Below are 25,205 nucleotides of genomic sequence, written 5' to 3'. Positions count from 1 at the left end.
ACTCTTTATGAACTAGTACATTACTTCGTTCTGAGATCACATTGGAATCACTCAGAGAAAATTTTTAAATACTTCAGGTAAAAATCTACTGTTTGTGTAGCTTAGCAAGATTGATTATGAATAAAGCCATGCATATTAATTGCAGTGTCTCAAAATATGCAGGTGCACAAATGTAAGTGCAATTAACTAACCTCTTGATCAAGCAATTGGTTGATTGTAAGTGTAATTAGTGGGACAGGAAAGAGAAGGGTGGAGTCTTACTGAAAATTTAGCCTCAAATTATTACATCCAGACCACAATGCAATCAAGTTAAAAGTATCAACGTATAAACTTGATTACATTGGGCTTTCATAAACATCTGTTTATTTTTAATGGCAAATGAAACATGCTGTTTATTTAAAAAAAACAAAAGATCTGAATTTACTGTCTTTCAAACGAGCATTTCTTTCTTTGTTTCATTCTTTTTTCATCCTCCCTCCCACTCTTCCTCCTTCCTTCTCTGTCTTTTTCCTTCTTTCTTGTAGAGAGACTGGACACCTTGCTCATTGTGTTTGCTCTACCAAATGAGCCACAACTTCAATCCTCCGTTAATAACTCATTTTTAAACTTATTGTCAATACTTTTTATTTTAATTTGGTTTCTTTTCTTTTTTTTATGTGGAACTGAGGTATTGTACCCAAGGCCTCATGCATACTAGACAAGCTCTCTACCACTAAGCCATGTTCTCAGATTCTAATATCAATTCTAAATATTACACTGAATTGATTGAATTTAGGAAAGTGTCTCTGATATTTCTTTCCATTTTTGTTTGTTTCTGAAGTATTTGTTCTAATAGGTAATAAAAATAAATTAAATATCTGTAGAGATTTTACAAAGCCATGGAAATTGATTTGCATGAAAACATGGTAATTTAGATAACTTTCTAATGACACAAATTTTAATTTGTATTTTTTGATATTTTTTATTGTAATTAATAAAAGGGTTACATGATATTTGCAGCTAGAAGGTGCATTAATTCACATACATTGATACCCTTTCACATGTGGGAGTTTGGCCTAGTGGCTAAAGTGCTTGCCTAGCATGCACGAAGACCTGGGTTCCATTCCTTGGTACCACATACATAGAAAAAAGCTAGAAGTGGTGCTGAGGCTCAAGTGGTAGAGCTCTAGCCTTGAGAAAGTCTAAGGACAGTGCTCAGGCCCTGAGCTCAAGCCCAGGACTGGCAAAAAATAATAATAAATAAATAAAAATAATTTGTATTCTTTAAGTGCATTCCAGAGACTATGAAAGGAAATGCTAACCCACTATATTTTATTCTTAATTTGGATGCTTGAAAGCTGCCATTTCCACAAAATAGTAGTAAGAACTACCCTGTGGTTCTAAATTTGTTTTAAAATGCAAACTCAATAGGCAAAGAAACACTAATGTTATCTGTCCATACTAGTAGAAGCAAACACTAATGAAGAGGTATTTTATCATAATTAGATCTTGGAAATGTTCTTAAAATTGAATTTGAAAAAGACAGGAAGTATGTTATTAGATTAGGAATTTTATAATAAAATTAGGTTTTATATTTTTATAGACCCTTAGTTCTTCCATTAGATTACATAGTGTTTGTTGCCAAAAATCATTTATTTAAAAGTCTCTGCATTTAAAGTCTTAAGGTTATCAAAAATTTTAAACTAAAAGTGAGTGCAGATATGTGAAAATTATATGTATGGGAAGCAGAAATACTGTCATATGTGGAAAGGCCTGGGCAGAGAGAGCTAAAATTTTCTGGGCTTAAAGCAGTGGTGCAAGCTGGTCAGCTGACCCAGGAATGGTAGCAGGCAAGAGGTAAAAGCATGGGTTATGGCTGAATGACAGAACTTCTCAAAGAAAACAAAGAGATAGTGCAAGATTTCTTTGTCAGACCAACAGTATAGTAGACCCGTCTGTCTTCAGCAAGCTTTAGCCCCCATCTCTCTAGCTCCCCAGCTTTCACTTGAAACTAAGGAAGAAAATACCAACTGCTTAAAAGATTTTTCGACTTTTTAATCTCTATGGTTATGTTATGGTGGTGTTTTCTTAGGGACACTGAGGTTTACTCATTTCCTTACTCATCTAGTTCTTCAATTTTTTTTTAGCAAGCAAACATTTTATACATTCCAGGCATTATAGCTTGTCCAGTAAGACACATATTTGTGTTCTTTTTGCTTTTTTTTTTTTTTGCCAGTCCTTGGGCTTGAACTCAAAGCCTGGGCACTGTCTCTGAGCTTCTTTTTCTCAAAGCTAACACTCCACCACCTGAGCCATAGTGTCACTTCCGGCTTTTTCTATTTATATGGTACTGAATGGAACCCAGGGTTTCATGCATGCTAGGCAAGCACTCTACCAGTGAGCCTCCTTCCCAGCCTTTGTTTTGTTTCTTGTTGTTCTTTTAGTTTTTTTTTTTTTTCTAGTATCACAGTTTGTGTTCAAGGACACTTGCTTGGATTCCTTACTAGGCCAGCACTTTAACACTTGAGGCATGTCTCCCGTCTTGCTTTTTGTAAGTTTTCTTTGGAGTCTCATAGAAATCTCTTTACCTGGGTGTAAATGCCATAATAATTTATGGCATTGAGTGTCCTCAGAGAGTCAATACCTGTTTTTAATTTTCAAAGTGTAGATTTCATTTTTCTTTTATTTTTCTCTGTCTATGACTCTAAAATTGTTTAGTGTCTCTGTGCTAACATAACACACAGATGGAAGTTTGGAGTTATAGTTCAGGTGGCAGAGAACCAAGCAAGGAGCAAAAGCATCAGATACAAGTTAGAGTGTCAGTCTCAGGAAAGAGGAAAAATACACAGTTGGCATTTATTACTGCAATTATACTATCTTCTTCGTACCTAGAGAAGCATTAATTTGTGAGTCAATTGAATCAATAAGTTTAATCAAGGAAAACATTCTTACTACAAAGTCTATCTCCTTCTAGAAAGTTTCTGTAACCTGCCTAAGATACACCTTTGGAAGTTGCAGAACGTTAGTGTATATCAAGTTTTGATCACTAATTTTCCGGTCACCTTTATGATGTGGTAAGAATGGGGAAGATTTCAGAGGAATAGAAATATCCCAAAGCAAACAGAAAGAAAAAAAATACTATTAGTGAAGGAAAATATAGACAGTAGAAACTTCTCACCCGAAATGAAAGAGAACAAAAGAACAACTTAATTTTTGTCACAGAGAACCGTGATCGGACATATTTATGAAAGAATACTTGGTGGCCCAGCCTACAGATATTTTTAATAGAGTTGTTAATGGCTACTGTGCTCAACAGATTACAATCCACTACTAATGAGGCCAATATTCCATCCCCATATGGGGCCAGGTAACAGTGCAGAGTTCCACCATCACAACACAGCATGGCCCTAACGTTGGCCAGCTGTCTCTTGAATGCATGCTCTTTGCTACCAAAGGGAACTTGCATCTATGGATCAGTGAAAATCAATTCTTATCTTTGGGAACATTTCTCAAGACAGATGGTACGGTCAATCAGGTCACTTTTGTGTACAAAGGATAGCATGTGTTTATTCATTGGAAAGTAAAATGGAGATGTGTCAGTTATTTGATTACAAATGAATATGTAGGTGAGAAATCTAACAGAGAGTGTAGACAGTCACCAGGAGGGTTTATAACCTTCCCTACAAGTTGGCACTATGTCAGCGCCTGAAGTTGATACTTTGACCTTCTACATGATAATTCAAATGGTAGAAACGATGAGAAATCACATCATTGCAGAAGATAAATTATCAAACTTATGACACACATGGCAATATTATCTTCTCAGAAGAATCAAAATGGTCCCTGAGTTGGACCTTAAATACCTTATGATAAATAAAAATATATTTATTTTTGAAAAGTAATTGTAATCCTTTGTCCATTTTAGTGCAATCACTTTATTTTTCTGGTGAGTATTCTCTCCCCAGACACTGAATTCCAAAATAGTCTACTGATTATAGGAACATGGCATCCTATGCCCAAATGGTAAGAACTTTACCTAATTCTTGGTCATAATATAACCAGTAATTGCATAGCAATCTCAGTTATCTCTCATATTACTTTAGTAAATCTGTTTCGTATAATGTACTTAAATCTCTATATTTCTGAATATTAAAATTTTATTACTATAAACATAGTTGAAAATGCACAAGCACATTTCCTATAGTTGGGCAGAAAACTACATATTTGTTAGGATTTAAATAGATTTCACTTTAGTGTGTATGTCAACAGAACCATTAAGGAAAGTATTTGCTTAGTTGTTGAATTTTATGAAAACTAAGATGACGTGAATAAAACAGAAATAACAGTAATTATATTACCCAAGAGTTTCTGGAAGAAATAAAACAATTCTTCACAGTTTCTAGGTAATGGCAAAAGTGTTTCTAGTAAGAAAGCATAATTAACAGCACTAGAAAGCTATACATTCTTTTGGCAATTGAGTCTATTACCTTGAACACTGGTAAGTTAAATGTTTGAGTCTGGTATTAATTTGCATTTTACTTGACTTCTTTTTACTGTTTGTAAGCATGAAACAGAGAGGTCTGGATTCAATACAACAGATTACTGTACAAAATAAGAAATTGCTCTCGCAGCAGCTTTTTGTTTCTACTGAGTTTTTCATGCTGTGAGCAAAAAAAAAAAAAAAAAAAAGAAGAAAAAAGAAAGAAAAAAAGGCATGTGGGGGGGGGGGAGAAAAAGAAGTGTTGATTCTGTAGAGGCATTTCAGCACCAGATCTGCACTATCAAAAATAGTCCTCAAACATAGTTAGAGTGATCTAGAAATTCAGCAGTTTGCAAACAAGTACACTAGGGAGTACTTTTTTTTCCACACTAAAATATTTTTGTTACACATCAGCAAGTCCTAGAGGAGAGCCTGCTGGCTCTGAAGGCCGCAGTTAGCTGTTAAAATAGCAGAGCAATCATATTTAGCCAGTGCTAACAGGGAACTGGTGATGTGCATGTAGTAACTATACCAGGCTACTCAAAATGGCTTCAGTAAGTCATTGTAACCACCACTTTGTTTTAGATTCATTTCTTAGTCCTCAATTCTTTGTTACTATTTATGTTTGGGAGAGCTCTCTCTGTAACCCCTCTACTATTCCTAAAGGCATTCATCACAAAATCTGACCTGGAATACATGATTTCTAAAAACACAACAAAGTATATTTCATAAATAAGTTTGAGTGTCTTTGTGCACTTACTATGAATTCTGTTTTGGTACTTTGTTGGTAATACGACAGTGAGAAACAGAGAATCATACTTTTGGTAAAAGTGTCATTGACTGGTTCTATTAATTTTATGTGCACTATTAGAAACGGTTAATTCATGAGTGTTAACTCATTAGAATATTTTAAAATATTTAATTTGTTTTTTCTCTGTTTACTTCCTGTTACATATTAACATGCACAATAACAATGATAGGCTAATCCAATAATTTTGCACCCCAGAATATTTCCTAAAATATGTTAAGTTTCTTTGATCTCTGAAACTATTATTTAAATGTATGAATATTTTTCACTGAAACCCACTAATGAATTGATATATAAAATATACAGCTTCAGTAAGCAAAAGGAGAGCAACGCTTTATTGAAGGAGTTTTCCCATTGGCAGCAATCCAGATGGCAAATAAACTTGTTTAAATATTTGCTCATTAGTGAAATGAAATGATATCAGTTTAATTCATTCCAATTTCATGTTTCCTATGTTTCAAAGCAACTTTTTAGTATACACTCTAAAGGTTTCTCTGGAGCTCTTGTGCTGTAATTTGTTTTCTTTTCCTCCGAAATAAATATAATTAATAAAGCAATATTGAATAGGTGTTAAGCGTCTTTTCAAAGCTTCCTAGTTACTTGATTTTTGTTGTCAATTTTAGCAACTGCAAAACTAGAAGGTCTTGGGGTTTGAGATAGGCTAATAATGAAAACAAGAGTGGGTATATTCTAAGACTATTTAGGGTGATTAAGTGGCTGCCACTCATGGGAAAAGCCACTGTGTAGCTCCAGGTTTATCTTGAGACATTCAGACGTGAAGATAAAATGCATATTAATCCCTGAGGAAAACAGTTTTTGCTGTTCTCTTGGAAGAAAATGTATTTTGTCAGATTTAGTCTAAGTATTGTCAAATGAAAGAATGACTATTTAATTATTGGGTGTTAAAGGATAGGTTACAAGGTTGCTTGCTAAATGATGTTCACAACACTCCCATTATATGTCACACTTTTTCCTGTATGTCATCTGTGATAACTTTGTTTTGCATGGCCACTGATAAATGTAGCATTTTTTTAAATCTTCGGATACCTTTCCTTGCCATAGGAAGTTGGGGGAAAAAGATGACTAATTGACTCCCCAAACTATAATAGGAGTCAGGATTTTTCATGCTAATTATTCAGGTTAAAGATTGTGTATTATTTCCTAGAATCTCCTTCATAGATCAGGAGTCATTGCAGGTAAAATAAGCACATATTTGTCCACGGAATATTCCAGGGATTCTAAAGTTTGCATCTTCTTCCATAGCTCATATTTGAGCTGTGATTTATTATTATTATTTTTCCTGGAAAGAAACACTGTAGAGATGGAATCATAAGCCCTTAGATAGAAGAATACAGTTTTTATTTAATCGACCATCTTCTGGGTTCCACTTCCATAAATCCACCTGCTTTCATGAAATATATCTAGAGAGCTAAATAAATACACTTATTAAAATACAGGAGCAACATTAACCTCAGGTACGATCATAGGTCATTATTATTTCTGTCAAAATGCAAACTTTAGAGCAGATTCACTGAATTATCCTTTTCATCTAGAGTGCTACCCTAACAACTCTTTTTAAAGAACAGGACAGATGACCTCTTAATTTTCCCTTCAAATATGATTACACAAGGACAGATTTAGAGCCAAGAGAATTGTTTTAAATACTGCATAAATACCCATGGAAGCAATAAAGTTTTTTGTTTGCTTTTTGCTTTTTGGTTTTTTTGAAAATATTATATGACTCTAGAAGGTATAGACTGTAGTATTCATTATGTGTCAGTAATTTAGATCTATTTTTGCTTTTATGTTCTACATGCCATTGATATTTAATTTAAATTTCTTTTCTTTCTTTTGCCATCTCTGGGCCTTGAACTGAGGGCCTGAGCACTGTCCTTGGGCTTTCTCAAGGCTAAGAGTGCAAGCACTTGAACCACAGCACCACTTCCAGCTTTTTCTATGTATGTGGTACAGAGAAATCAAACCTGAGTCTTTGTGAATGCTAGGCAAGCGCTCTACCACTAGGCCAAACTCTAGGCCACTTGATAATTAATATTTTATGAAGTCTTCTCCTTACTAATTATCTTCTTTCCCAAACAAATTATAAAAGCAATTTTTTAGAGAAAGAAGCTTTCTTAGAAATATTGAATTATATCCCATGTTGATCATGAATTTATTTCTTCACCTCTTGTGTGCTATTGTTCTGTATAGTCCATTCTCCTGTGTGTTTTATGTTGGTCCTGTGATAGTCATGTCTGTGAAGGAATCCACTGGTGATCAACCAGGTTCTTCCCTTCACTCCCTCCTGGGGTACTCCACAACAATTAGTATTGGAATGTTCCTCAATATTTGTTAATACCCACAATTTTCACTTCATTATTGATACAGAATAAAGATGCAAAGGGAGACAGAGAACATGAAAGGGAACTAAAAAATATGTCCAAATTGGGACAGTTACTTGATTTATATATGACTTCTAAAATTTCTTCTCAAGACACAGCACTACTGTGATCGTATCTGTGATGTGTGCTTAGAAGTTTTTTGTTGTTGTTGTTTTTGTTTTTGTTTTAATATTGTGTTAATGGGATTTGAGATCAGGGGCTTATGCTTGCACCCCAAGCACCCTGTCTCATAGGCTACCTCCTAATCTTTTGTTTTCGGTATGTTTTTCTGGCAGGGTTTTGTACTTTTCACTGATCCAGCCAACCTTGAATGATAATCATTATACCTCTGCCTCCTGTACAGCTGGAATTATAAAGGAAAACACTGTAGCCCTCTTATGTTTGTACTTTAAAGGTGCTTTCCACACATTTTATTTAATGATAATTAATATTTATTAATTGCAACCAATATTCCTAAATAATGCAATCATCTATACCGAGTTAGACTAATTATATTTTTTAGTTATTTCCCTAGTTACAGATGTATTAATTTGTGTGTGTGTGTGTGTGTGTGTGTGTGTGTGTGTGTCTGTTTTCTACTGCTGAGGAATGAATCTGGTTTTGTGCATACTAGGCCATATAACTTGAAATATATCTTATATCTTTTTTAAATTATCCTTCAAGAATTCAATGACACAATCTCATAATTACTTTTGCAAAGCCAATGCTAAACTCACAATCATCATTCCTCCAGCTCCTGCTTATCAGTGATTAAGACAGATATAAACACCTAAGCCTCGATGTTTCAGGTGTTTTTTTTCAAACCCTTCATACATGTACATGTACAGAAAAACAGAAAGGTAAATATAAAATATATGTTTTCTTATCTATTTATACATTTTTTATTTTTATTGTATTTTCTTGTCAGGTTGATGAATAGAGGGGTTACAGTTACATTCATCAGATACTCCATCCTATGTTTTCCTCTCACTTTCCATCCACCCAGCCGCTCTCAAACATCTTATTTTTTCCCCTTCCCTCGCCTATTTCAAATAAACATATATACAACTTACCAGATACCACGTTTTTTTACCAATATTTTTAATGGCCCTTGAACTCTTTTTTGCTCTTCGATCTGTCAATCTCTTTCACACACGCACACACACACACACACACACACACACACACACACACACAGTGTCTAAATCAATTTTCTATGCAATTTTGAACATTGTTTCATTGATGTCCATAGTCTACTCTTTGGATACTGGGAATTTATTTATTTCCAAGATACATGTTGCTACAAACATCTCTGTAATTGATCATCCTTGCTTGGTTCAGCCATCCGGCTAGCTTTTATCTCAGGACTGATCTTTGTCTCATATGTCTGCTTTGGTAAACGATCTGAATACTCAATTCCTTTGGTATTCCTATGTATTTATAGTTTGTACTGAAATTTGAACTCAGGCTCTCAGACCTGTTAGAAAACAGGTCTTGTGCTTGCAAAACACACCAGACCTTTTCTGTTTTACTGTGAAATTAGGATCATGTGATGCTGTCTGAGCCTGGCCTCAGACTATGATTTGGTTACGAATTAGTGTTCTTACTATCTTTTTCTAAAATTAAATTAAGAAATAAAAAAATAGTAATGTTATTTCTAATTCTGATTTTTATTATTGCATATGAATCCATGTCAAAAGGAAGAAGGCATTCAAACATCCTTTTGATAATAGTTGCCTTACTGGCCCTGAATGATATGTGTTCATTTTTAATGATTGTCTATGGACATTCAATAGGGAAAAATATCAGTGAGGATCTGAAGCACTGATACTATACTGATAATTATGTTTATATTATTATTGTTTTATTCTATTTCTCCATTTAATTTATGCCTGAGGTTTCTTCATTGGACTTCCACCCCAGTGTAGTTTAAGATTGCATATTCAAAAATACAAGGCCCTAGCCCCGAAACATTTAAATTTGTTACAAATCAATTTTACCTATGTTATTCCCAGATGACTGCCACTTCTGATGTACAGCAGCCTCAAAAGAAATTAAAAGATAAGTAACACGATTACAATCTGATTAGCTTGCCTCGGAAGACAAACGAGATTGAAGAATTGTCTGAGTTATGACACTCATTTTCTAGTGAGAACAGTTTACAACACATCAGACAAAAAATTAGTTTCCAATGGGTGTACTGCATAACAAAGTGGAAACAGAGGCAGAAAACTTCACCTTGTGAGTTTGAACATGAGTCAGGAAAACTCTGTGGCTATTAAAGAATTACTGACACTCGGGATGCTTTGTATAGCATCTAAGGGAGGGGGGAAATCATTCTCTAAGACTGATTAGTTGCTCAAAGTAGAAGAAATATTTCGTTGATTAGCAGAATTCACTCAAATGAAGATGAGACCTAAGAGTGTGGTAGAAAAGTTGGCTCCCACCTTTTTCTATGTTGTTCAATAGGGCAAGAAAATTACTTAAAAGGTGGCTCATGGCTAGTTTATATCTAACCAAAAAAAAAGAGAACAACCATTAAAGAATAATAGATACAATAAAGAAAGCTGTACTTAACATCAAGTAACAAAACATATTTTGAAGAGAGAAAATATCCTGGCTCTATTTTATGCTATTTGTCAAATATTTAGAAAAAGGTTTTGGATTAGAGTGGGAGGGGGTTAAAAAGGAGAAGGAAAGATTCATAAAGCAAGTAGAAACTGAGCAGTGACATTTTAAACTATTTTCTAAATTTGTATTTGGGGTATTAGGAAAATTAACACTGCACAAAAATAATTTGTGTGACTTGATGATTGGAAAATAATACAAATCTCTTGAGAATTCCATGATGAAATATCCTCTGGCATTACTATATATATATATATTGAAAAAAGTGAAATAGGCTGTCAGAGCCACTTAAGGTAGAATTAAGGACACAGCAGATGAAACCCAAGAATGTGCAACAAAGCCCCAGCAATAGAGCACATTGTGATTTTCCTATGTAGGTCGTAGGGCTGGAATATGAGATCTGCGTGCTGTCTCAGAGCTCTTTTGCTTAAGGCTAGCAATCTACCAGTTTTAGCCACAGTGACACTTCTGGTTTTCTGGTGATTAATGGAAGATAAAGTTCTCCAGGACTTTCCTGTCTTGTCTGGCTTTGATTCATATTACTTATATCTCAGCCCCTAAAGTAGTTGAGATTATAGTTGTGTGCCATAAACACTCAGCTAGCACATTTTAATATAAAAAAGAAGTACTTATTATATTTTAACCTCATATATCCAGATTGACTTGACTTCACTTTCTATAAGAGGAAAAGTCATATTCTTTATTTTTAAAAACAGAGGTAGATGAGTCATTATCAAGAATTAATCTTGGAATAGTTCTAGTGCACTTCTGCTTCTTTAAATCATTGCCTTAATATCAGAAAAGTTAAATTATTATATAAATATGTAATAATCTGAAGAAGCCTGTAGGAGTGGTTTAAAGCCTTCTACCTACACATTGATTTTTAAGCATAAATGTAAATAAGGAAGAACTCAGTGAGGTGTTCACCAGCTAAAACCAGATGGCATTTTAACCAACTACAACAGACTTCATGTTCCTCAATATTGATTTTAGTCATTAGTTTTGCTTTTGTGGTCTAGCTGTTTAATTTCTAGTAATATGTCCAGAAATCAATAACTGACTCACTTTTCAGTAAGTACATTCAGTATGAGTTTTTCTAGATTTAATTAATTCAATTTCTGTGTATGGGGATTTAAGTAGACTGGAAATGGTACAAGTATCTTAGATGAAGGTAGCAGCTTTCTTTCTTTGTTTCTTTCTTTCTTTGTTTCTTTCTTTCTTTGTTTCTTTCTTTCTTTGTTTCTTTCTTTCTTTCCTTTTTTCTTTCTTTTTTCCTTTCTTTCTTCTCAGTTTTCATGGTTATTTATGCACTTCCACAACCACTACCCCTACTTTAGCTTTCTTGGTCTTTCTTACATTTTACTAAAAAACAAGACAAAAAAGAACATTCTCTTCTGAAATGTGGTGTAACCCCTCTGTGTACAATTGTTTTGATGATTAAAGAGTACATATGGTGGGACGTATAGTGGTTTCACCCCTAGGGCACAATAAATATCAACATTCATTGTTATTCTGTTTTTTTAACAACTATTAATCTTGTTACCCTCAATTTTAGGTGTGTTATTTGTGTCATGGTTACAGGAATACCTAATATCGCCAGTGGTCATTTTTCTCTCACATCATTTATTTTACACAATGCTGTGGTTTGGATGTGACCATAGCCCCTCAAACATCTTCCATAAATGTCTGTTGTAATGCAGCAGTATCCAGAGATAGGGCCTTTGGAAGATGATTGAATGATAAGGCTTCTGGCCCCCTCAGTGAAGTAACTCATTGATAAAAAACCACAGCTTAATGGACTATTGAAAGATGGGGCAATATTCAGAGGTCAAGTCTAGTTGGAAGAAGTAGGCTACTATGGACATGTAAATTGTACCTTAATCCTAGCTCCTTTCTTCCCTCATCTTCCTTCCAATTTCTTGACCATATAAGGTAAACAACTTTGTCATACCATGTACTGTTTTGTCATCATGTTTTGCTACCCTGGAAACCACTGAGTTAAGGGACCATGGGATAAAAGCTCTGACACTAGGAGCCAAAATAGAGCCTTCTTTAGGTTGTCTCAGGTGTTTTGTCACAAGACAGAGAACTGACTCATGTATGCATCTGTCATCAAATCTGACTCAGAGGACATCGTTTTTGAGATGTTCTTGTGCTTTAGGGTTTTTTGTTGTTGTTTTTCTTTTTGCAAATTTTAGGTTGCCCAACAAATACAGGGAAAATAATAATGTTAGATAATAATACCTCCTAGATCATCCTTTCTTTTTGACCATTCTTTATAATTTTACCCCGTTCTATTCATTTTGTTTTATTTGATTGGCTGGCGGATCCCTTATTACTAAATTTCAATCTTGAACCAAGAGATGAGGACCGACTGAACAATTCTTGATTGAGATTCCTCTGCGACCTTTTTACTTTCTCATTCCAGTCAATATTCTAGATTCTTGTATTCTTCATTGAGAATAGAATTTTGTCGAGTCTCAGCACCTTCCTTTGGAATCACTAAGCTTTGAAGATGACTGGCTTCATCCGTTGGTCTCTTCATTGATCCTGTATACACGGTACCTTTTGGTATTCATAATCCATTGGTGCTCATGCCTCATGGTCATTTCAAGAGCTTGTACATTAGTCCCACATTTCTCAACAACTGGATATTTTAAGATGTAAATAATAATAACAGTTACAAAAGCATATTCTGTATGTATGCTGAGTAAACCTAGCAATGAGTGACCTGACCTATGTGAGGCTGACGAAAAGAAGTCTAGATCTGACTGTCAGAGTGTTACCCGGATTCTTCAAACAACATATTCTTTTCCATACGTGGACAGAAATGTGGGACTAATATAAATCTCTTGAAATTATTATAATGCTAGAACCATAATCAATGAAGTCACTGGTTTCTATGCCCTAAGTGAGGCAGAACATGATAACAAGAATGCATGCGATGTGACAAAATTGTTTAACTCCTGGAGTCAGTAATTGGAAGAAAGGGGAGACAAAAATATACCTTTCAAGCCAAGATTCTCTTGAGGATGACATATAATATATGCATAGAATGATATTTAGAAATATTCTGACATGTTATGGGTATCTTGACTCAAATCTTACATAAGTCAACTACTGAACAACCTGATAATTTTGCTGTTTTTACAAATTGTGACCCTCAAATCAAAGGCATCTTTTATTTATCACTGTCAGACTTTCCCAGTCAAACTATATATATTTTAATAGATTTGTTTGTAAATATAAGCAAAATAATTGTGTGTTTTGGATTATTTTTTCAATTTCAGTACCTTTTAAGTTTCTGTTCAGATGAATCTTTGAACTTTGTTTTACCACAACAAAAAGTGAAAAATCCAGTAGATTATCTCTATTGCTATCCAAGGTATGAACACAATAAAAGTTTTTGTTCCTAGACTTTGTTTCTGAATTCTCAATTTTTCCTTTGAACTACATGTCACTTATAGAAAAACCAAGACCTAATCTCTCAAATCATAATTTAACATAGAAAATAATGAACAGAAAAGTGGACTAGGAATAATATTTAAACTCTAATTCTATTATATCTATACAAAGACTTTGAGAATTATGACAGATCTCAGCTCATCAGAATTTTGGGGCTTTCATTTCTTCCCTTAGAACACAAAGCTCACAAATCTTAATAATATTACAAACATGTAGTGAAATTGAACACAGCGGTATAAATACCTTACATTTTAAGTGTGCTTAATTATAAGGAGCTATCCTTAGATTCAAACATGAGGAATGTTTTTCTTCTTTTCTAACTAGACCATGATAAGCAAGGATCCTGTTTTTGCCTTTTGTGTTACTTAAGGAGTTTTGCTTAGGACATTTCCTGACAGGATTATCTAAAAGGCTTATTCTCTTGTTTCCTCCAGATCTCTACTGAAATGTCATCTTATCAGAGAGACCTCACTCTTCTGACATCCTGTATCAATTAACAACACTCAAGCTGGCTGTCTGTATCTCCCTTACCTTATTTCATGCCTTATTTCACATCAACAACTGAAGCACTACCAACTTACTCAGGTGGCTAGATTTTTTTTTTTGTCAATGTTCTCTTTTCTCAGCACATACACATGCCAAACATTAGGGCAGGAACTTGGGGTTGACTTAAGTGCTGTATATCTGTCGCACCTAGAAGCATACTTGACATATAATAGGCACAAAATAAATAGATGTTGAATCAATAAAAATTTTTTCAAGGGAAATTTTAATTTAAAATATAAGAAGATTAATAATTGTTATCCTTTAATCCCATAGTAGCAAGCTTAATATGTTTTTCATTTTATCAAAAAAACTGAAAATATAGCATGCCAAAATATAGGAACTTTTTGGATTTTTACTGATATGAATAAATTTTAGAAAACATTAACCAAGTCTATTACAATTATCTGGTGCATGAATCATTTCAAACATGAAAGAAACATATAAAACATATGGAAATCTAGCTGTATATAGAATCAGAGGGTGCTTTACTTTTTATAAAGGTCAATTGCTACATCTGAAAAGTGGTTAAACTGAATTTATGCAATTAGTTTACCATACGGTGGGAAAAATAATAAATAGATATGTTATCCACCTACATTAACTGCCATAAATAACATTAAGATTCATAAAGACATAAGCCCTAACCATCCTAGATTTTTTAAATTTTATACCTTTTACTTGCAGGTGCTTTAAAAGATTATAGAAATTCCGGTCAGCAGGCCTTATCTACAAGAATATGAGACAAGCCATAGAAGTAACATGTTGCCTAAGTAACAACACAAATGAATTGAAATTTGACAATAATTAACAGATTCTCTATTTTGGGGGTTATATTTTGGGAAGACAGCATCTGTGATCTGTGATTTGATTAGGTAGCATATTTAAGAATAATGTATTATTTGGGAAATCACCTAACAGTGACTTATTATTTGCTGAATTAAGAAATAAACCTAGAGGTAATTGTTAGGAATGCCACCAAGAGTTGATCATCTCTTCCAGGGAAACTAGTCATGACATTTCCAACTTGTTCTTGTCTCTTTATATTTATAAATTCCCAATATCTCTAAAGATACTTAATGTAAAATGCTAAAATTAAAGTGATGTAAGGTGGGCATACATTGGGCAGATCTGTTTTGTTTATACAAAATGAAGCCTACAAAAATCTACCTAATTGGGCCGGGAGTTTGGCCTAGTGGTAGAGTGCTTGCCTAGCATGCATGAAGATCTGGTTTGATTCCTGGGTTTGATTTCGATATATATATATATATATATATATATATATATATATATATATATATATATATATCGAGAGAGAGAGAGAGAGAGAGAGAGAGAGAGAGAGAGAGAGAGAGAGAGAGAGAGAGAGAGAGAGAGAGAGAGAGAGAGAGAGAGCCGGAAGTGGTGCTGAGGCTCAAGTGGTAGAGCTCTAGCCTTGAGAAAGTCCAAGGACAGTGCTCAGGCACTGAGCTCAAGCCCAGGACTGATCAAAAAAAAATTAAATTAAATTAAAAAAAGAATCCACCCAACATACCTATGAGAAATTCGGTAGTAAATAATGGCATTTATCATAGTATAAGCCTTGAAGTTAAGAACACAGCAACAATACTTTTATTCTAGCTTAACTCATGAACTCTAAAAAAAATGATGTTCTTCTGGAAGTTAATGTCAGTTTCAAGAAGATTATCTGGTCAAAGATAATTTCAGATATATGATATTTAAAGAAAGATGGCATTTAGTACAATCATCTGAGAGTTTCCCAAGACTGTATCTCCTTTATCTGTTTATCTTTCTCAGCAAATGCTATGTATAAGAATATTAGGGGAAGTTATTAGACAAAAAGGACATTTTTTACATTTATAAATATGACTGTCTTTTCAATGCTTAGAGAGGGAATTATTAACCTTATTACTTATAAATATACTGATTACCCTGTAAATTTGTAAAAAAAAAGTTACAGATAGGTATTTCTTACTTTCAAAAACAGCAAACCACCTTTTAGATTCATATTTGTTAATAATACAATTCTCCCTCCCTGAATATGTGAAGCTGGTATAAATAAAACCTCCTAAAGAACCTAAAGGTAAGTTATCAGTGTTCTATGGAATAGATAAGGCCAGGAAGGTGACCACAAGCATAAAATCATAATACAGTGATGATAGCTACATCCAAGTTCTCAAACCTAAAGGCCTAGAGCATTATGTATCTGGCAACATAACCTATATGCATACTGTGAAAGCTTTGTGGTTCTGTTGAAGTTTTTGATGAAAAATATATGATGTTTTACTATACAAAGGTTTTAGTTATCCACAAATGGTGAACATTTCCTGGTTGTAAATAGAAGTTAGGCTGTTAAAGCTCATGTATGAACTTAAAAGAAAGGGCCAGGGGATATACTAAATGATATAATTCTTTCCATTACTAAATTTTTTTTGTTTTGTTTTTTGTTTTTTGGGTTTTTTTTTTTTTGCCAGTCCTGGGCTTGAGCTCAGGGCCTGAGCACTGTCCTTGGACTTTCTCAAGGCTAGAGCTCTACCACTTGAACCTCAGCACCACTCTGGCTTTTTTTTTTTTTCCTATGTATGTGGTACTGAGGAATCGAACCTGGGCCTTTGCCTTTGTGCATGCTAGGCAAGAACTCTACCACTAGGCCAAACTCCCGGCCCCTCCATTACTAAATTTTTGTAGTAATTTGAGACTACACCTCATAGTAATACTTAACTATAAGTAATGACATTTTTTTTTTATTCAAAATGACCAAATACTTACTAAGCAACATTGCCTAAAAGTCCTGAATAAAATCTTTATTGGAACATCATTAGAAGTTTGAGTTTTTAATTTTTAATTTAATTATAAAGGTGTTGTTTAGAGGGCTTAAAATTACATAAACAAAGTACTAAGTACATTTTTTATCAAACATTGTTACCCCCTCTCTCATTTTTCTCCCACCTTCTCTCCCAAGAGGGAGAGGCTTTTCCCTTTCCCAAGCTGTAAATTCATTTCCAACATACTGTCTTGTATCACTGTTCCATTGGTTCACACTTTGTCCTTTGTCTCACCATTTTATTATTCCCTTTCCCTTCCCCAAATTAGATAATCATATTTACAACACGCAGGGTACAAAAAATGAAATAAAGAAAAGATTTCAGACAGTAAATTAACAACAAACAACAACAAGCCTCTTGCTTCCATATCTTTGAGTGTATTTTGATTAGCATGATGTTATATGTCCATATGAACATAGATATTGCGTTATTGTGATCCTATGTTAGAACTATACAAATCATTACAAATGAGGAAAACCATGGAGCTTATGTTTCTTTGAGTCTGGCTTATTTCACTCAGTGTGATTTTTTTAAGTCTTTCCATTTCATTACAATTGGAGCTATGTCATTCTTTCCGATGGCACCATAAAATTCCATGGTGTATAAATACCTCATCTTCTTGATCCATTCATCTACTGAAGGGCATCTGGGTTAGTTCCATATCTTAGCTATGATAAATAAGCTGCAATGGGCATATTTGTGCTGGTATCTTTTGTGTGGCCTTATTTGTGTATTTTTGGGTGAATGCCCAGGACTGGGATTGCTCGATTACAGGGAATTCTCTTGAGGAATCTCCATACTGCATACTAGAGTGGTTGAATGAATTTACATTCCTACCCACAGTGTGATAGTGTTTCTTTTTTTTTGCCACATCCCTGCCAGCATCAGAAGTTTTACTTTTTATGCTTGGGGTATGAAGAGACAATACCTTTAAAACTTCATTGGTGATTAATTTAGTTACCTGGGTTTCCGATAAATTTGTTTTGAGATGCCATTCACATGTCTGGCTTCAACATAGACTGGCTAAAATCTGGCTTGGTTCCACTTCTTATTATTATGTTTTTTTAATATTTAATTTTGCCGAAAAAAATCACATATTTTGTTAAGATAGCTTCCCTATTTACTTTCCATTAAAAAATTTGCACATTAACTTTGTTGTAGCTACCATCATGTTAAACAAAAACAAAAGAAAATATAGTTACAATGAGGTTAAGAACTAACCTTCAACCAATAGCTTCTTTATTTTCTGAGTTCATTTTAAAACATCATTATTTTTTGAAAGTAAAATAATTCTTTTTAGCTATCCTGCCCGTTTGTTTAAAACTGACTAAACTAGACAAATAATAACTGTTTTTTCTTGTTGATATATGAGATTTGCATAGAAAATTATAAAGAAACATAAGAAAATTTTAGCATTCTAAATATGTCCATATCCATAGAACATAAATATCAGTTATTTTCATTTAGGTCAACTTTACATTTTTTATTGGAAATGGCTGTTAAATATTGCTGCAAGTATATTTATTTTATGTAAGTACTTATTTCCAAATATGTCTACAATAATTCCTTATACGTCACCCTGATACGTCTACTTCTTTAAAAATAAAGATTGCTATCTACCTTCTATCAGTAATGGAGGCAAAAACCCATGATGACAGGTAAAGCAAAAGACAACAAAGTCATTCTTCGAAGTTTTGAAATTCATATGTCTGAACTCAAAATGTCAGTAAAGCTGTTCTCACAAATCGATTTCAAAAAGTTTTGGATACTTGGAATCTACCAGATCTCAGTTAAGAAGCTGCTTTGAATTCTCTTCTTGCCTTGGCAGGGCCAGTGATTCTGCTGTGTAGATTTCGCTAATGGTAACATCTTCAAATACAGTCACATTGAAAACTATGGTGATCAATAAACATTCAGTTTATAATAGAAACTAGTTAAAATAGAATTAATTTAAGTATACTAAATTTATGGTATAATAGAATATGACATATAATACTTTTATATAGTATGTTGTAAGCTATTTTTCATTAGATGACATAGTAAGATAATATACAGTATACCCTAAATGGTATGTGATATGGTCAGGCTAACAGTTAAGAGATTAGATAGATAGGTAGATAGGTAGATAGATAGATAGATAGATAGATAGATAGATAGATAGATAGATAGATAGGCTGTGTTACAGACTACATTTTTATCGATATATAATTTTTACATTATATAATTTTCATATCAAATTGCATGTGATATGATTATGTGAATATATTTTACCTCCTTTTAAGCTTGGAAATGTATGAAAAATTTTCACTTCAAGAGATTTTTTTATAATTCCATCATGAGGTTTATGTATGTTGCTACTAAAAATATTACCATGAAAATTATTATTTATGACCCTTGTTGATATCTCTGATTGTTTTTATGATAAGTTCCTAGAAATGAAATGATGATGAATTGTGCAACATTCTCAAATTTTCTTCAGGAAAAAATAACAATTTTTCATAAGCATTAATGATTTCAGAGATTAGCTGTCTTCTGTTTCCATGACAATGCTAAGATTTTCATTAATTTTAACCTTTCCTTTCTATGAAAGTAAAATAGCAATTTACATTTTGTTTGTATTATTTTAGAAGCTGAAATTTTATCAGAGAGGAAATTATTCTTTTTAACTTTCCTTTTTTAATATAGAGGTTGTTCAGTGGCAGTGGGCCTTCTTTTTCCTTGCCAAGTATTAATTGTATATATATATAAAACTGTTCCATTGCGGTTTTCCAGATATGTGTATGATGTCCGTTGATCTTTTCTAAGTTCCATATATGAGATCAAGCATATTTTCTTTCTTTTTTTTGGCTATTACTTCACCTACCTTCCTGTGACATGGTTTTGATTCTTTGTGGTAGAATACTATTTGATTTTGTGCCTACAGTGCTTTATTCATTCTTTGATGGGAACTATGCCAGTGACTTGAGTACTGGAAATGATATTGCAGATGGAACCCACTGGCCTTGCTCATGCTAGGTATGTGTTCTTTCTATTACTGATTTCTACTCATAGCCTTGGCAGCAGGCTTTGTGAGATGTTAAAGGATAGGCTATGGCTTCCACTGTTACTGGCAAGCTTGACTCAGGAACCGGCGGAATATGATGTCTGTAAGCAATTGCTTAAAGAGATCCACACTGTATTGTTTGTTTAAATCTGACCAGCAAATGATTTAAACCTGATATAAATGAACAGTCTACAATAAGATTGGCTGTTTATCTCTAGTGTGGCAGAAACATCATTCCACATAGCCTTCTTTCAAATAGCATATTGTTTGGGTAAAAACAGTCTCTCCCTGACACACATGACTGTCTATAGGTACAAAAATATTTAATAAAATGAACATTGTTGTGCTAGTGGATTTAGTATGCCCTAGTTTCTGGATGGTTGGGTAAATGCCAAGTAGTGGAATTGCTGGGTCATAGGGGAGCTCTATGTTTAGCCTTTTGAGGCACTGCCATACTACTTTCCATAGTGGTTGAACGAGTTTGCACACCCACCAACAGTGTAGTAGTGATCCCTCCTGGCCACATCCCCTCCAGCATCTGTTGTTATTAGTTTTCCTGATCCTGGCCATTCTAACTGGAGTGAGGTGGAATCTTAGCGCTGTTTTGATTTGCATTTCTTTTATGACCAGAGATGTTGAGCATTTCTTCATGTGTCTATAGGCCATTTTTATTTCTTCTTCAGAGAAGACTCTCTTTATGTCTTTGGCCCATTTTTTAATGGGATGGTTGTTACTTTGGAGATTAGTTTTGGAGTGATTCAATTTTTGAGCTGTTGATATATTTTTAGGTATGAGGCCTTTGTCCGCTGTATGGTTGGTGAAGATCTTCTCTCACTCTGTAGGCTTCCTAATTCATTTACTAGCTATGTCCTTTGCAATACAAAAGCTCCGCAGTTTAATGCAGTCCCACTTATCCAGACTTTCTCTGATTTGTTGTGATTCTTGGTCTTTATTAAGAAATTTTCGACCTGTGCCAAGGAGGCCTAGTGTATTTCCTATTCCTTCTTGTAAAGTTTTCAGTGTGTCAGCTTTTACCTCCAGGTCTTTGATCATTTGGAGTTAATTCTAGTGCAGGGTGACAAAGAAGGATCCAACTTTAGTTTTCTGCAGGTGCTTAACCAGTTCTACCAGCACAACTTGTTGAAGAGGCTATCTTTCTTCCATTCTATTTTTTTGGCTCCCTTGTCAAAGATTAGGTGACCATAGGTCTGTGGTTTAATATCTGGGTCTTAAGTTCTATTCCATTGGTCTTCAGGCCTGTTTTTGTGCCAGTACCAAGCTGTTTTGATAATTATAGGTCTGTAATAGAGTCTAAAGTTTAGAATTGAAATTCCTCCTGCGCTGTTCTTTCTGCTAAGAAGTGTTTTTGCTATACAGGGTTTTTATTATTCCATATGAAATTTTGGATTGCCTCTTCTAATTCTTTAATATTCACCATAGCAAAGATATGGAACCAACCCAGGTGTCCCTCAGTTGATGAGTGGATCAACAAGATGTGGTATTGGTACACAATGGAATTCTATGCTGCTGTCAGAAAAAACGACATTGAACCATTTGTTAGGAAATGGAAAGACTTAGAAAAAATCATATTAACTGAAGTAAGCCAGACTTAAAGGAACATAGGCTCAATGGTTTCCCTCATTTGTCATAATCAGTAGAAACCTTGGGCTCTCATAGCAGAGATTTGCAATAGAGCAAAACCTAGATACATAAGGCCATATAGTATGAAGCTAATTGAAAGGACCTCCAGGATATTGACACAAAAGCCATATAATGAATGATTGTTGTCCTTAATGTACTATGTTTTCTCTCATCTCTTTTGCTGTCCCTTGGTCATATCATATTGTTATAGTACCTCACTTTGTTATCTGATATTTTGGATATATTTGTATTTGGTTATTTGAAATTGGATAGAGAAGGGGGGGAAAACCGAGGTAGGGGGGTGTGGGGGGAGGGTCATGGGGACCAAGATATGTGAAAGGGTATCAATGTATGTGAATTAATGCACCTTCTTTCTGGCAAATATCATGTAACTCTTTTATTAATTACAATAAAATATTAAAAAATAAAAATAAACAACCAGGTGGGGGTAGGGGAAAGTGAAATGGGGACCACGACATGAGAAAGGGTAACAATGTATGTGAAATAATGCACCTTCTATTGGTGAATATAATGTAACCCTTCTATTAATTACAATAAAAATATATGAAAAAATATTTAATACACAAATATATAATACACAAATCTATACATCTGCACATTTGTCCCTTGTGATAATGTCCTGCAAAATTTACAGGCATAGAGATATAAACACATTGTTGAAATACAAATTTCAGAGTTTACTCATTACTTGCATATATGTATGGGTAGATAGGTACAGATTTTCTTTTTTCATGGGCCACATCTATTAGTCTTTCCTGGAGGTTTTTTTAGTGTGTTACAAAGAAAAACTTTATTTAGACATGACTAAGTGCATGTAATTTGCTTCTGGATATTTCATGGTTTTGTAGTGAAAATTGAATTTATTTTAAAGGAAATAAAAGTGAAAAAATCCAAGAATCCTTTTATTTAATTTCCTTCTCCCTTTTAAATTGCAGCTGCCCCTTGAAAAGAATTAAACAAAAACCCAATGTCTATTACATGCAAATAAAAGTTCCCGTCAGTGAATCTTTATTTTGACCAGACACATCTTTTTCCCTCTTGTTTTTTCTGATCATTGGTTATCTTTACATATCCACACATCCAAATGTTCTATGTATATTATACATACGAACACATAAATGCACACTCTGAAAAAGATCGAATATGTATTTAGTTGACTAAAATAAATGATGAAATATTGTGCCAAAAATATCAAAGTGATCAGGTTTTGTCTAGACTCACCAAATTTATATCAAAACCCAGTTCTTGGTTGAAATCAGCAATTTAAATCACACTGGATGAGATTACTCACACTGTTCGCAGCTAGTCTATAAAATTTTAATTCATAAAAATCTCTGGATAATGCAGTGAGCATGATCACCTTGGCACGTGCATGTAAGGGCATAGAAGCTCTCGCTGTCCTTTGTTGAGTGGTAGGAGGAATTATAGCATTTTATTTGGCATCTCAACTAGTCTTCCATGTATTGATTCCTCAGAGCATCTTGAACATACAGCCTGAAAGTCTCACTTCTCCTTAATCACATTGTCTAGGTAAATTTCCATTAAGCACTGCCCCAGGGATTTCTTTAAGAGCTTAAAGAAATGGATGAGCCTTCTCTTAAATAGATTAGGTATTCAGGAAAAGATCTCCAGGAAACTTAAACACAAAGAAACCTCAAACATGGACTCACTATTAATTCTTTTTCAGTAGGAATCCATAGACATCTTAAGTGGTAGAGTTCAAAGTATGAGTCTGAATCAAGAGATGGTCTGGAAATGGCATTAAGGTATCTCAATCAGCATTCTTTAAATTGAACAAAACAAGAACATATTAAAAAGAATTATACACAGTATTAGACTGCAAGAATTTGAGTCATTTTACAGGTGGTTTAAGGATATAAATAGTATTTTCATTTTAGTAGACAAAGTTCAGAAGTGGATTTGTGTGTGTGTGTGTGTGTGTGTGTGTGTGTGTGTGTGTGTGTGTGTTTATGTGAAAGTTTTAGCCAGGATTTACTTTATTATACTTGATTAAAGTACAGAGAAATAGAAATGTTCTGTGTTCAGGAAAGGAGTGTTAAAGACTGTAAAAATGTTTTTCTTAAAGGATATGATGCAGGAAATGTGAGCTCAGACAGTTACAGAAAAAACATAGGATTCTACTTTTTCCTCATATCAGAGTGGGGAAAATCCTTGTGAAGAATGTATGTGTACATTCTTATATCACTTGTATTTTTCTGTAGTGCATTCGTTCTTGTTTTAATTTTTTGTTAAATTTACCAGCTCACATTTCAATTGGGTCTGTGGATTTTGGTCAACCTTTTCCTTCCATTTCCATCAAGTGTTTAACATCATGGGTGTTTCTAAGAAAACACTATAGGAAATTATTCTCTCTCAAGTGTTCTGCCCTTCTCCTTCCATGAAGGAAGCTTTTCTTTGTATTGATCTTTTTTTTCCCTTGTGCTTTTTCATTCTCCTGGTAACTCATTCTTGAATGTAATGAAAGTCCATCCCTTGACACCATGACCTCCAAATACTAGAAATGAATGTCTTTTGATTTCTTTAAATATTTCCCCTGGATAGTTTTAGCTCTTTCATATCAGGTCAGAAACCAGAGTACTAATTGAGGCAGGTCAATACTAGCACAGGGGAAAAATTCAATCTGAGGAATGTTGGAAGTGAATGTTAAGAACCTTAATGGAAAGGAAAGGGTTTTACTTGATATAGAACATTGTGAATTTGTTCTCTACCTTTATGTTGTTAATAAGAAAATTGCCAGAAATTTGGGAAGGAAATACTTTATCTTTCCTAGCAATTCTTATGAAAGTTTTTGTTCTCTTATTTCTGAATTTTTAATATTTTAATCATTTTGAAAGAATGATATAAAATCTACAATTTTTCTGAAAATTATGTTACATTCAATGTGTCTGTTCTTATGCTTGAAGAAAATTTTATCTAAATATCCAAAATTTTGTCTATGGCTTAATTACAATTAGTTTCCCTTTGAGCACTGTCATGGGCTTTCTTCAAGACTAGTGCTCTACCACTTGAGACATAGCACCATTTCTGACTTTTGTATGCATGTGATGCAGAGGAATCGAACCCAGGTCTTTCTGCATGCTAAGCAATTTCTCTTAACATTAGGCTAAACTCCTGGCCTTCTTTTCTTTACTTTTTTGCCTTGTATCACATTAAATTTCTGTGCCACTATGCTGTTGCTTCCTAGGTTGGTCTCATTAATGATGGCATTAGCAGTCATTTGTTACTGTTCAATACCAACTACCTAATTTGTGACCTCATATTTGAGTCAAGCTTTCTATCATTAAAATCTACCCATTAAGGAAGCAGCACTGTGATTCTCCTCCCCTTTCTCTGTGCTTGACATTTTTGAAAGCTATTGTCCTTCACAAGTCAC

At 34.0% G+C, this 25,205-nt stretch overlaps 1 long non-coding RNA gene across 1 annotated transcript; it reads left to right on the top strand.

Moving 5' to 3' along the window:
* The first annotated feature begins 12,688 nt into the window (after nucleotides 1-12,688).
* Nucleotides 12,689-15,030, top strand: LOC150055894 (uncharacterized). Its single transcript, XR_016537475.1, has 3 exons — nucleotides 12,689-12,834; nucleotides 14,173-14,323; nucleotides 14,969-15,030. It is a non-coding gene; the product is annotated as an uncharacterized LOC150055894 (long non-coding RNA).
* The last annotated feature ends 10,175 nt before the right edge of the window (nucleotides 15,031-25,205 follow it).

This window comes from Megascapheus bottae, chromosome 13 (genome assembly GCF_031878675.1).
Source record: "Megascapheus bottae isolate mThoBot1 chromosome 13, mThoBot2.hap1, whole genome shotgun sequence".
NCBI classification, from domain to species: domain Eukaryota; kingdom Metazoa; phylum Chordata; class Mammalia; order Rodentia; family Geomyidae; genus Megascapheus; species Megascapheus bottae.
Note: the sequence above shows the minus strand (reverse complement) of the source record. Positions and strands in the feature narration are given on the sequence as shown.